The sequence below is a fragment of the Hypanus sabinus genome, chromosome 5 (assembly GCF_030144855.1).
Source record: "Hypanus sabinus isolate sHypSab1 chromosome 5, sHypSab1.hap1, whole genome shotgun sequence".
NCBI lineage: Eukaryota > Metazoa > Chordata > Chondrichthyes > Myliobatiformes > Dasyatidae > Hypanus > Hypanus sabinus.
The window spans coordinates 48,744,157-48,758,462 of NC_082710.1; the positions used below are offsets into that span (position 1 = coordinate 48,744,157).

General features: G+C 41.4%; 1 protein-coding gene and 1 long non-coding RNA gene across 10 annotated transcripts in view; one reads left to right on the forward strand and one right to left on the reverse strand.

The window, feature by feature from the left end:
• LOC132394137 (uncharacterized) overlaps positions 1–1,644 on the forward strand; it is a 49,586-nt gene extending 47,942 nt beyond the window's left edge. Inside the window, exon 4 of the long non-coding RNA XR_009512191.1 lies at positions 59–1,644. This is a non-coding gene — a long non-coding RNA (uncharacterized LOC132394137). The remainder of the gene's footprint in view (positions 1–58) is intronic.
• Positions 1–14,306, reverse strand: part of ror2 (receptor tyrosine kinase-like orphan receptor 2) — a 280,728-nt gene that overhangs the window by 180,592 nt on the left and 85,830 nt on the right. The window lies entirely within an intron of this gene.

Consider the following 14,306-nt stretch of genomic DNA (forward strand, 5'->3'; position numbering starts at 1 on the left):
ACAAGCCTTTATAGAATGCCTTTCTGTAAACAACAAAAAATTTTCTTCCTCTTCACAGATCCCTACTGCACTGCAGGCCAAATTAACAGGGCTTCGTGTGAGGCCCCCATCCAACCGCATCCAAGATACAGAACAGCAGACATAATGGAAATAGCTTCCTTCTAGTATCAAAGCCTTTGCTCCTTGGGTTCCTGCCATTCTAAGATGGGGCCAGAAAGAGAAATGCAGTTGAGAATGGGTGGGAAACTTTTATGGGGAGACTACTGGGGAGGTTGACTGTTAGTGGGCAACTGAAACTTTGGTATCATCCATTGTTGGCCGTGGAGTTGGGAATGCAGTCAATAAGACAGATGAAAATGTCACTTATAAAAAAAAACACTGCCTTGAAAAAAACTTGGTATTTCAGGAAAAGGTCAGGCCTCTTTAAACTGACATCCAACTGGAGAACACACTGTTTCACAAGTAATCTCAACAATACATGGCTGTTCACTGCACAGGCCCAGTGGTTTTCATTTCTGCAGATTCGAATTTATTACAATATTGAAACATACAGTGAAATGCATCATTTATGTTAACAACCAACACACCCAAGGTTACGTTGGGGGCAGCCCGCAAATACCACCGCACATTCTGATGCCAACAAAGCATGTCTCAGTAGATCAGCAGAAACAGAATACAACAGGTGACAAAACAGCAAAAGAAACACATGTGGGAGGTACCAGAAGCGCATTACTTGTGGTTAAAGTAATTCATTGCAGGCAACAATCAGTACAAGAGAGTTACTTGTGTGCTAAATATAGCATTTTGATATTTTTGGGGCTGTGTACTGTTACGCCTGCAGCCCCCTCCTTTTTGAGATTCGCAGGATCACTATTGATTTGGGTCAGGAGATCCAGGAAATGAGAGACGTTTGGAATGTCTTGACCACCACCCCCCCCCCCCCCGGCGATATAAAGCTATGGGACACGGCCATTGTCTCTTGGAGACAGACTTGTGTATTACAATACTGTGCTTCGTGGAAGCCATCAGGCAAAGTGGGCTGGTTGAGGGAGGGATTGCATCACCCCCAACCTGATTGACATCTGAGACCCTGTGAGTCAGGATAAAAGAGGGTCTGTGGGAACAGCCCCTCAGATGCACCAGAAGAAACGCTAGCGATCCTGTAATAGCGGAAGCCGGTGGGGAGGTCAGGTGCGTTCAGTTCCATTTGCCCTGGAACCGGTGTCCTTTCCCACGGAAGAACGGTTTTTAGCTAACAACGGGGAAATCAACTCCCAAAGACTTTCGAAGGATTGACATCATAAAAGGAATTGGCAAGTTTTAACCCGTCTTTCTCTCCAACCAAAACGCTGCAGCTTGAATGAACTAACAGTGACTTTTATATTTCCATCGGACAATCCATTATCCCCTAGACAACGATGGAGCTATTTCTTATTGATTCTTATTATACCCACGCTTTTAGATTTAGTATTGACGACGTATATTATCTGTATGTTTGCACTGATATTATTTTGTGTATTTTTATCAATAAATACTGTTAAAATAGTACCATCAGACTTCAACGGACCTCTCTATCTTTGCTGGTAAGTGACCCAGTTACTGGGTTCGTAACAGCACTCAATAAAAAACATGATAATGGCCTTTATTCACAATGCCTATTAATATTCACCTCCCTTCCCCCCCCCCCCCCAACAGAAGTTTTATAGCTTTACAGTACTGAATCGCAGTAGATTTCATTTGGCTTTTTTGACACTGATCAACTGAAAAGACCATTTTGAGTCAAAGTGAAAACTAATGTCTACAAATTGGTCTAAATTTATTACAACTATTAAACACAAAATAATTGATTGCATAATTACTCATGCCCTTCAAGTCAGTATTTAGTAGATGCACCTTTGGCAGCAATTACAGCCTTGAGTCTGTGTGGATCGGTCTCTATCAACTTTGTACATCTGGACACAACAAATTTTTTTTTCCCATTCATCTTTGCGAAACTGCTGAAGCTCTGTCAGATTGCATGGGGATCATGAGTGAACAGCTCTTTTCAAGTCCAGCCATAAATTCTCAGTTGGATTGAGTTAAGGACTCTGACTTGGCCACTCCAGGACATTAACTTCGTTGTTCTTAAGTTATTCCTGTGTAGCTTTGGCTTTACACATGGGGTCATAGCTTTGCTGGAAAACAAATCTTCTCCCAAGTCCCAGTTCTTTTGCAAACTGCATCAGGTTTTTCTCCAGGATTTCCCTGTATTTTGCTGCATTCATTTTACTCTTTACCTCCACAAGGCTTCCGGGGCCTGCTGCAGTGAAGTATCACTGCAATGAATAATCCGCATAGCATGATGCACCCACCAACATGCTTCACGTAGGGATGGTGTGGTTTTGATGATGTGTGGTGTTTGGCTTACCCCAAACATAGTATTTAGCTTGACAGCAAAAAAGCTCTATTTTGGTTTCATCAGACCATAGAACCTTCTTCCAGCTGACTTCAGAGTCTCCCACATGCCTTCTGGGAAATGCTAGCCAAGATTTCCATATAACCATATAACAATTACAGCACGGAAACAGGCCATCTCGGCCCTTCTAGTCCGTGCCGAATGCTTACTCTTACCTAAACCCACTGACCCGCACTCAGCCCACAACCCTCCATTCCTTTCCCGTCCATATCCCTATCCAATTTTGCTTTAAATGACAATACCTAAACTGCCTCTACTACTTCTACTGGAAGCTCATTCCACACAGCTACCACTCTCTTGAGTAAAGAAATTCCCCCTCATGTTACCCTTTCAACTTTTGTCCCCTAAGTCTCAACTCATGTTTGAATCTCCCCTACTCTCAATGGAAAAAGTCTATCCACGTCAACTCTATCTACCCCCCTCATTATTTTAAATACCTCTATCAAGTCTCCCCTCAACCTTCTACGCTCCAAAGAATAAAGACCTAACTTGTTCAAGTTTTCTCTGTAACTTAGGTGCTAAAACCCAGGTATTCTAGTAAATCTCCTCTGTACTCTCTCCATTTTGTTGACATCTTTCCTATAATTCGGTGACCAGAACTGTACACAATACTCCAAATTCGGCCGTACCAATGCCTTGTACAATTTTAAACACTACATCCCAACTCCTATACTCAATGCTCTGATTTATAAAGGCCAACATACCAAAAGCTTTCTTCATCACCCTATCCACATGAGATTCCACCTTTGGGGAACTATGCACCATTATTCCTAGATCACTCTGTTCTACTGCATTCTTCAATGCCCTACCATTGACCATGTATGTCCTATTTGGATTATTCCTAACAAAATGTAGCACCTCACACTTATCAGCATTAAATTCCATCTACCATCGCTCAGCCCACTCTTCTAACTGGCCTAAATCTCTCTTTGAAAACCTACTTCATTATCCACAATGCCATCCAGAATTTCATGTGAGCTTTTTTCAATAGTGGCTTTTCTCTTTGTCACTTTCCCATAAAGCTGTGATTGGTCAAGCACCCAGGCAACAGTTGTTTGTGCAGTCTTTCCCATGTCAGCCACTGTATCGAGCAACTCCTTCAGAGTTGTCATAGTTCTCTTGGTGGCCTCCCTCACTGGTCCCTTTCTTGCACGGTCACTCAGTTTTTGAGGATGGCCTGCTCTAGGCAGATTCAAAGCTGTGCTATATTTTTTCCATTTATTGATGATTTACTTAACTGTACTCCAAGAGATATTCAGTGACTTGGAAATTTTCCTTCATCCATCTCCTGACTCATGCTTTTCAATAACCTTTCTGCAGAGTTGCTTGGAGTGTTCTTTTGTCTTCATGGTGTAGGTTTTGTCAGGATACAGACTTGCCAGCAGTTGTACCTTCTAGATACAGGGGTATTTTTACTACAATCAATTGAAACTGCATACAGGAGATCTCCATTTAACTAATTATGTGACTTCTAAAACCAATTGACTGCACAAATGATGATTTAGAGGGTCATTTTAAAAAGGTAGGGGTGAATGGTGAATACTTATAAAACACAAAATAATTAATTGAATATTTATAATTATTTTAGTTCTCTTTTTAGAGATCTGTTTTCACTTTGATATGAAAGAGCTTTTTTCTGTTGATCAGTGTCAAAAAAGCCAAATTAAATCCAATGTAATTCAATATTGTAAAACAATATAATATATAAACTTCTGGGGGGGGGGGTGAATACTTTTTATAAGCACGGTACGGGTGGTTTATCGATGTGTCTTTCATCAAACTCACAAAATAAAAATAAATGAATAATTAACTGATTAACTGCAAATTAATCTGAAATTAAGCACTAAAATCAATTATGCATAACTGAGGCATATCATGTAATGAATCTACATTCAGATACATTGAGACAAAGTGAATTGCCAGACCTAGATTCTAATAAAATGGAGATCTAAATGGTTAAGTAAAGGCAAGTACTTTTTGTAAATTGTTCAGATATTATACGTTCACTCCAAAGCCACATATGCAGTGAACCACAGGACATTGGATGTATGCTCCAAGGCACAAGTTGGTTTTAGTTTAGACTGTTCAGAAAACTCACTTCTATAGTATGCTGCCAAGGCCTTTTTAACACAGTGCAAAGAAAAACAATTAAATTACTTCGATGCAAGAAAGCTCCACCTTTAGAAGGTTATTAACGAACTGCCCAAGCAGCTTTGTAAATTAATATCCAATGTACAATAGGTCTAAATTGAGGCAGATTCATATTAGAATAGGGTTCTCCAAACTAGGGAAATGCTGAAGAAATTATAGTGGATTCTTTATGCAGTCACTCTTTCTGGAAAAGATTATCTGTGTGTTCAGCTGGAGCGTAGCTGCGATATATGCCAGAAATGAAAAACCTATTAAGATTGTAAAAGAACTGACACTAAAATCATCCGGAGCCTTGCACTGACTCAGACACTCAGCATCTGGGGAAAATTGACCTTAGCCCACAATAAGAGGTCAACTACAGAATATTTTTCTGCTGCAGTTGCTTACATGACATCTGATTCATCAAGTGTGTCAGGGAAAAGGAAGCTAGAATTTCAGGTGCCAATGGTGAAGGGCTGCAGGATAAGGGCTGTAGAATCACATGGATTACTTAGATTTATAACTGTAGGCAGACAATAGAGAGACGAAGTTTAAAGGGCAAGGCAGAAGACCCCAGTGGAGTGTTATCACTATTTCAGTCTGAAAGACAAAACGGGAATAAAGTGGTGACTCAAAAGTTAGAACCTTCCTTTCTTTCACTAAATTTTACCCTTGACTAAGTATTCCAGTCACACTTCTGGGATACACAAGTTTCATTGGTATAATCTTCATTGGTATATTTCATTTGAATAATCTTTGTATTAAGTGTGGACTCTCAATTTTGTGTTTTTTGCTCTTATTTTTGTTACCATTTTGTGCAGTTTGCTTTTTTAGTACATGGGGGGGGGGGTGCTTTGACGTTTTTCTTTGAACAGGTTCCATAATTTTCTTTGTTTCGTGGCTGTCTGCGTGGAAGACGAATCTCAGGGTTGTATAGTGCATACATACTTTGATAGTAAATGTACTTTGAGTCTTTTTATGTAGTTTGTAATTAGGCCCCTGATGCCCTTCACAAATGGTGAGAATCATTTCCATCCTTCCTCGTTAGAAGCTGAAATTCTAGCTGCTTTTTCCATCGACACTCTTGATGAAACAGGAGGCAAAGACACCAGAAAATCTTGAGTTTCTATAACTAAGTAATAGTTTTGAAGCAGCCCTCACTACTAGGCCACTGGTATTTTCCTTCATTATGGATCATGGGCTGGCTGGTGGTGTAGTGGCATCTGCACCAGACTTCAAGGCAGATGGTCCTGTGTTCAAACCCAGTCAGGTCCCAACCTGGGTAGCAGCAGCATCTGTGCTGAAGAAAGGCCTGGCAATTTACTTCCGTATGTTGCCATGAAAACCCTCTGGTCCATGAAGTCATGAAGAATCAAACTTAACTAAACAACAATGCATTGCATCTTTATATTGAGGCTAGTTACCTTCTTCAATCACCATAAGCACAGGTCCACCACAAGGCTGCATGTTTTATACTTATGTCTGTGAGGCCAAGTACATCTCCAACACCATATTTGAATTTGCTGACAACACCACTGTCTCTGGGTGAATCAAAGGTGGTGACAAATTGGCATATTGGAGGGAGATTGAAAATCTGGTTGTACGGTGTCACAGCAACAACCTCTCACTCAACATTCAGCAAAACCAAAGAGCTGATTATTGACTCATTAGACAGATGGAAGTGGAGAGGGTCACTAATCCCTTTGCAGTATGATTTTGAGGATCTGTCTGGGGTCCAGTACATAGAAGGCATGATAAGGCCTCCACTTCCATAGAAAACTGCATAGATTTAGCATGTCATCTAAAACTCTGACAAATTTCTATAGATGCACAGTGGAAAGGACCCTGAGCAGTTTCATCACAACCTGATATGGAAACACCAATGCCCAAGAAGAGAAAAGCCTATAAAATGTTGCAAGTACAGCCCAGTCCATTACAGGAAAAGGCCTCCCCACCACTGAGCACAACCACAAGAAAGCAGCAAGAACCCCAACATCCAGGCCCTGCTCTCTTTTTGGTGCTGCCATCGGGAAGGAGGTACAGGAGCCTTGCATCCCAAGTGACCAGATTCAGGATCAGTTATTAACCTCAACCATCAGACTCCTGTATCAGCATGGATAACTACTCACCTCAACACTTAACAGTTTCAACAACCTGCGGACTCAATTTCAAGTACTCATTTTCTTAGTGTTATTTATTTATTAACTATTTAATATTATTATTATATTTGCACAGCTGGTCTTCTTTTGCATATTTGTAGTTTTTTTTAGATTTGTGTGTTGTTCTTCATTGATTCTATTGTACAGGTTGAGCACCCCTTATTCAAAATTCCAAAATCTCTGAAATCTAATTTTTTTTTTTGAGTGCAGACATGACATCACAAATATAAAACGCCACAAGGGACTGGGAAGGTTCCCAGGCAATGAGCATGTATATTCACATATGTAGTGAAAGTAAGTTAATGAAAAATAGAAAAAGACTGCATAAAGTGAAGAATGAAGACCTCGATTGTGCATTGAAAGAGTGGAACCGTCAGCAGAGTGAACATATGCCACTTTTTGCTGGTGATATGCTGATCATGAGGCAAAGATCACGGTGACCTGAAAATTGAAGGTAATTGTGAATATTCAGCTGGCTGGTTCAGAAATTTAAGAAAAAGCATGGCATTATTTTTAAAAGATTTGTGGTGATAAATAGTCTGCTGATCATGAAGCAGCAAAGAAATTGATCATTGAGTTTGCCAAGATCGTGACTGATGAAAATTTGACATGCGGTGAATGGCTGCATGTGTGTGATAAACAAATGGAAGGCAAAGACTGCTTTATCAGGAGCACATAAATTCAGAGTTTGGAATGATGTCTATGCCAAGCAGCTACTGGCTGTCCACCTATGTGGCTGAGGTTGTGGTAGCTATTAAAAATGTTATCTAAAGCTACCTTCAGGGTGTATGTATAAGCTGTTTATGTAATGTAAATGGACTTGGGTCCCATCCACAACACATCTCATTATACAAGATGCAAATATTCCAAAATCCAAAAAATTCTAAAATCTGAAAAACTTCCCATCCCGAACATTTAGAATCCCAAACATTTAGACTGGCCCCGGACAGTCCTTCCAGGTGAGGCGACACTTTACCTGTGAGTCGGCTGGTGTGGTATACTGCGTCCGGTGCTCCCGGTGTGGCCTTTTATATATTGGTGAGACCAGACGCAGACTGGGAGACCATTTCACTGAGCACCTACGCTCGGTCCGCCAGAAAAAGCAGGATCTCCCAGTGGCCACACATTTTAATTCCACGTCCCATTCCCAGTCTGATATGTCTATCCATGGCCTCCTCTATTATCAAAATGAATCCAAACTCAGGTTGGAGGAACAACACCTTATATACAGGCTGGGTAGCCTCCAACCTGATGGCATGAACACTGACTTCTCTAACTTCCGTTAATGCCCCTCCTCCCCTTCTTACCCCATCCCTGACATATTTAGTTGTTTGCCTGATCTCCATCTCCCTCTGATGCTCCCCCCACTTTCTTTCTCCTGAGGCCTCCCGTCCCATGATCCTTTCCCTTCTCCAGCTCTGTATCACTTTCACCAATCACCTTTCCAACTCTTAGCTTCATCCCACCCCCTCCGGTCTACTCCTATCATTTTGCATTTCCCCCTCCCCCCACTACTTTCAAATCTCTTACTATCTTTCCTTTCGGTTAGTTCTGACAAAGGGTCTCGGCCCGAAACGTCGACAGCGTTTCTCACTATAGATGCTGCCTGGCCTGCTGTGTTCCACCAGCATTTTGTGTGTGTTGTTATTTAGAATCCCTATTCAAGCTGTATCTCTTTGTTCTACTGTGAGTGCCCACAAGAAAAACTCAAGGTAGTATATGGTGACACATATGTACTTCGATAATAAATTTACTTGAGCTCTGATCCTTTCAGGTTTTAAAAATAAAACTAATGTTTCTAGCTGTACAGTAGAGAATTCAATATCAAAAGCAGTGGGAAAGTACAGTGATACCCAAAATTATTTACTTCAATATTCCCCATTCATCGATTCCTGACCTTGTAGGGAACTTGAAAAAAGCGACGCAACAGACTTTTAACATCATTAATCAGCGAGTTGTTTGTTATGTCTCCCCAATCGCTGTGAAATGGGGACACTGCTTTTTCCCTTATTAGGGGGGGGGGGGAGAGAGAGAGAGAGAGAGCCTGTGGTGTGTGGAATTACCAGATGAACGAGTAGCTTTTGGCATAGTGCAAGTCTGTGTCTTTATTGATGCTTGCTGCACGAATGCTCGGTGGAGGGTGCTGATGTTTTTTTGCTGGTGGGGGTGAAGAGGGGTTATTGGCTTTGCTGCTGCTTGTGCAAGGGAGAGGTAGCTGGGGGTGGGGCTTGGGGTTCTAACGTTTAACTTCATTCATTCTTTGGGCACTCGGCTTTTGTGGATGTTTGCAAAGAAAAGAAATTCAGGAACCTATTGAAACCCTATTGATAAGTGGCACGTTTCTGTGAAATGCAAATGAACAACAGACTTTGCGTTCATGCCACTAAACCTTCAAAGGTTACTGGACAAGCTGTTTAAGCAGTTATAAAAGCATATTGATTTCTTGGGAGTTATAACTAGAGCTAAAAAGTGAAAAAAAACAAAGGGATCCCGTTGGGAGTCAGCTGAAATATCGATGCCAACACTGTGCTTAAATTTTAAAGCCTTCTAAAAGGTTATTAACAGTGGTTTACTGGGACTTTACTAGGGATGAGGGACTTGAATTACATGGAGAGTTCGAATATGTTAAACTATTCCAGGAGAAGACGTGATCCACAACATGATGATGTTAGCATAGAATTTTATATGAGATTCTCTATGCCCAGAGATCATGCATTCAAGATTAAAGATTGTTTAAACTCATTTCCAGTACATAAGGTGTAAAGCAGAATGAAATAATTGTCACTCCAGATCTGATGCATCACAAAAACAAAAGGATGCAGAACACAATAGTAAGTACAATAAGATAGCTTCTATATACGCCCATAAAGTGATGCTAGGACAGGAGTGCCTGTACACAAGGTGACTGACATGAAATGATAAATTCATGGTGGTGGGAGTGTGGAGGGTAGGGTAGTCGGTAGAGGTGTTTATCAGCCTTACTGCTTGGGGAAAGTAACTGTTTGAGAGTCTGGTGATGCTGTGTAACCTCCTTCCTGATGGGAGTGGGATGAGCAGTCCATGAGCAGAGTGGGTGGGTCCTTCATGATGTTACTGCCCTTTTCCAGCACCTTTCTGTAGACATGTCCTTGGTGGTTGGTAGGGTGGTGCCTGTGATGTGTTGGGCAATTCTCACTACCCTTTGCGAAGTCTTCCTGTACACCGCAGAGCAGATTCCATACCACACGGGCAAACGTCACAATCAAAGACAGAATAAGAATTTCCCAACTTTAAGTATCTGCTGAAGAAAGTACGGAAGCCAAACGAGGCAACCACTTTAAAAGAACCGAAGTAAAAAAAAATCCTAACAGAACCAACAGTAAGATAAACACAATAAGCATAAGAGGTTCTGCAAATGCTTGAAATCCTGAGATAAACATACTGCACACTAATGTGTGAGGAACTCGCACATGCAGCACCCATGGAGGGATACAAGCAGTGGATGTTTCTGAACAAGACCCTTCATTAGAGCTGGAAAGGAAGGAAACCAAAATAAAATAAACATCACATTGCTTTTAAACAAAGCTCAGACACAGAGGATTGAATAGTTTGATTCTGTGCTCTAGGTTTTAATTCAATGAAACAAAAGGTATAATCAACAAAGACTAAAATGACTAGAAATGCCAAAATGTTTCCCAAATTACAAAATAATCAGATTAAGGAAGGAAAGAGAGTACTTTTTTTTAAACTCAGTAAGTAAAATTAAGCCAAAGAAAGATGGTTAATAAAAATCGATAAAAATTTCACAAGAAATCCCTTTACAAATATCAAGACCATGGGCTGTATCTCCCGCTACATGGCTGGGTTCAGGGGGAGGCTAGAGAAGAGCTTGACAGAGAATGGATTGGAAGAATCTGTTTTTGGAGTTGGATGAAATAGATGGAGCATAAATGCAGGCATGAAAACATTTGGCCAAAACAGTCAGTTTATGTGCTATAAACATTATGCAGTTAGTTCTGCTTATGCTCCTGCCTTAAGGCACTAAAGTACAATTCTTCTGCTGCCTAACAATAAAAGCTGATTGTTATGGGTGCGTGTATGTGCTCAAAATTCCTAATGTGTTCCTAGACTATGTCCATATCAAGATCCAAAACCAGCTCTTAACTAACTGTGGTGCCAGCTTTTATTTAACCAGGTTATACAACTTAAAATTTGAAAGTCTTTCTTCTACAAAGTTCTATAAAGTTTCAAAAATATAGCTGGCGTGGGAGTTTGCATATTCTCCCTGTGATAACCTGCATTTACTCCAGCTAGTCCAACTCCTCCCATGTCCCAAAGAATATGGGTTGGTAAATTAATGCACCCACTCTTGTACAGGTGACTGGTAGAATCAGGGAGAGTCAAACGGAACTGTGAGAGAAAATAAAAAATGTAATCATGTAGGATTAGTGTAAATGGTAGGTGCAGACTCTGTGGACTGAAGGGCCTTTTCAAATGTGTTTATAAACAAGAGATGTGGTTCACATCTAATTGATCACATATTTGTTTAGATTCTGGTCTTAACATTAGAAGGCAAAAGGAGCACAAATTAGCCACTCAGCCCATTGAATCTATTCTGTCCTTCTTTCACAGCTAATTTATTCCTCAACCCCATTCTCCTGCCTTTTGCAGAGTCATAGAAAAAATACAGCACAGAAACAGGCCCCTTGGCCCATCTAGTCCGTGCTGAAATATTTAAGCTGCCTACACCCATCAACCTACACCGATACCACTGCCCTCATATCCCTATCATCCAAGTACCTATTTAAACTTCTCTTAAATGTTGAAATCAAGCTTGCATGCACAACCTTCACTGGCAGCTCATACCACACTATCACAACCCTTTGAATGAAGTAGTTTCCGCTCATATTCCTCTTCAACAATTTTAACTTTCGCCCTTAACCTATGACTTCTAGTTGTAGTCTCACCCTTAAAGCCTTAAAGCCTGCTTTCATTTACCCTATCTATACCCCTCAATTTTCAATTCTCTCCTCAATCATTCATTTCAAGGAATGAAGTCCTAGCCTATTTAATCTTTCCTTATAAATCAGATCCTCTAGTCCCTGTAACATCCTTGTAAATTTTCTCTGTCTCTTTCGACCTTATTTACATCTTTCCTATAAGTAGGTGGCCACTCAATACTCCAAATTAGGCCTCACCAACATATTACACAACATGCCATCTCCCACACTCAATACTTTGATTTATGAAGGCCACAGTGGCAAAGGGTTTCTTTTTGACCCTATCTACCTGTGGCATCACTTTCAATGAATTATGGACCCGTATTCCCGGATCCCTTTGTTCTGCGGCATGGTTGCACTTCGGTCGGTGCTACTGCAGTGCAACACCTTGCCTATTCTGGATTAGATTCCATCTGCCATTTCTCAGCTCATTTTTCTAGCTGGTCCACATCCCAGTGCATACACTGATAGTCTTCTTCACTGTCCACTACACCCCCAATCTTAGCGGCAGCCACAAGTCTGCTGATACAGTTAACCACATTATCATCCAGATCACTGATAGAGATGACAAACAACAGCAGACCCAGCAATGATCTTTGTGGCACTCAACTAGTCATTGGCCTCCGGTCAGAGGCAACAATCAACCACTCTCTGACTTCTCCCAAAAGCCAATGTCTACACCGATTTACAACCTCATATTAAATGCTGAGAAAGTAACCTTCCTGACAAACCTCCCATGCAGGATCTAATCAAATGCCTTGCTAAAGTCCACATAGACAACATCTACTGCCCTGCCTTCCTCAACTTTCCTGGTAACTTCCTCAAAATGCTCTACAAAATTGATAAGACACGACTTGCCATGCACAAAGTCATGCTGACTATCCCTAATCAGTCCATATCTATCCAAATCTGGTCCCTTAGAATACATTCCTAACATTCCCACTACTGTTGTCAGGCTCACCGGTCTATAATTTCCTGGTTTATTCTTGGAGCCTTTCTTAAACAACTGAACAACATTAGCCATCCTCCAGTCCTCTGGTACCTCACCTGTCACCAAGGATGATTTAAATATCTCTGCTAGGGCTCCTACAATTTCTGCACTTGCCTCCCAGAGGGTCCGAGCGAACACCTTGTCAAGCCCTGGAGATTTATCCACTCTAATTAGCCTCAAGACAGCAAATATCTCCTTGTGTAATCTGTATAGGGTCGATAACCTCACTGCAGCTTTGCCTCACTTCTGTAGACTCTCCATCCATCTCCCAAATAAATACAAATGCATAAAATCGATGTAAGAACTCCCCCATCTCTTCTAACTCCACACATAGATTACCATCCTGATCTTCCAGAGAACCTATTTTGTCTCTTGCTATCCTTTCACTCTTAATGTATCTATGGAATCCCTTAAGACTCTTCTCAGGGAGTCCCAGTCAATATATGGAAAAGTAAAATTACCTACTATAACAACCTTTCTTATTCCACAGTTCCACCCTTAGAGCCTCACTAGACGAGTTCTCCAGTCTGTCTTGAGGGAGCAATGCCGTGACATTTTCCCTGACCAGTAACACCACCCCTCCCTCTTTAATCCCTCCGGTTCTGTTGCAACTAAAACAACAGAACCACTGTTCTGCCCCTCCTAAAACAAGTATTACTAACAGATACAACTTCAGAATTCCATGTGTTATCCCAAATCCTGAACTCATTTGACTTTCCTACAATACTATTTGCATTGAATTATATGTAGCTCAGAATATTAGTTACAGCATGCTCAACCTTTTGTCTGAGGTCTTAACACAACATCTGTTTCTACAATCACTTCACTATCTGTTCTAGCACTCTGGTTCAATCTTCTAGCAAATCTAGTTTAAACTCCCCCTCCCCCATGTATTACTAGCAAACTTTCCTATTAGGATTAGTGCCCCTCCAGTTTAGGGGCAAACAAGTCTTTTCTATACAGGTCCCACCTTCTCTAGAAGAGAGCCCAATGATCCAAAAATATGTAGCCCTCCCTCCTGCACCAACTCCCTAGCCATGTGTTAAACCATATGATCTTACCATTTCTGGCATCATTAGCACATGGCACAGGTAGCAATCCTGAGATCACAACCCTGGAGGTTCTGCCCTTTAACTTAGATACAAAGAGGGATGAGGTTCTGCAAATTGGGTTTGGGGAGTTAGGAGCAACATCATTGGTACCTATATGGACCACGACTTCTGACCGTTCACCCTCCCACTTAAAAATGCTGAGGATTTGATCTGTGATGTCCCAGACCTTGGCACCCAGGAGGCAACATACCATCAGAAATCTCCTGTTCATCCACCGAACCTCCTTTCTGTTCCCCTAACAAAAGCCCTATCATCACAGCTCGCCTCTTCTCCCCTGAGTCACAGAGCCAGAGACTTTTCTCTGCTATGTCAACCACCTCCCCCCGCCTCCCGCAACAGTATCCAAGGTGATATACCTGGTGTTGAGAGGAATAGCCACAGGGGTACTCTGAACTGGCTGATTCACTCCTGCATCCTGCACCTTGGGTGTAACTCCCTCTCTATAACACCCTCAGCCTCCCGAATGATCTTCAGTTCATC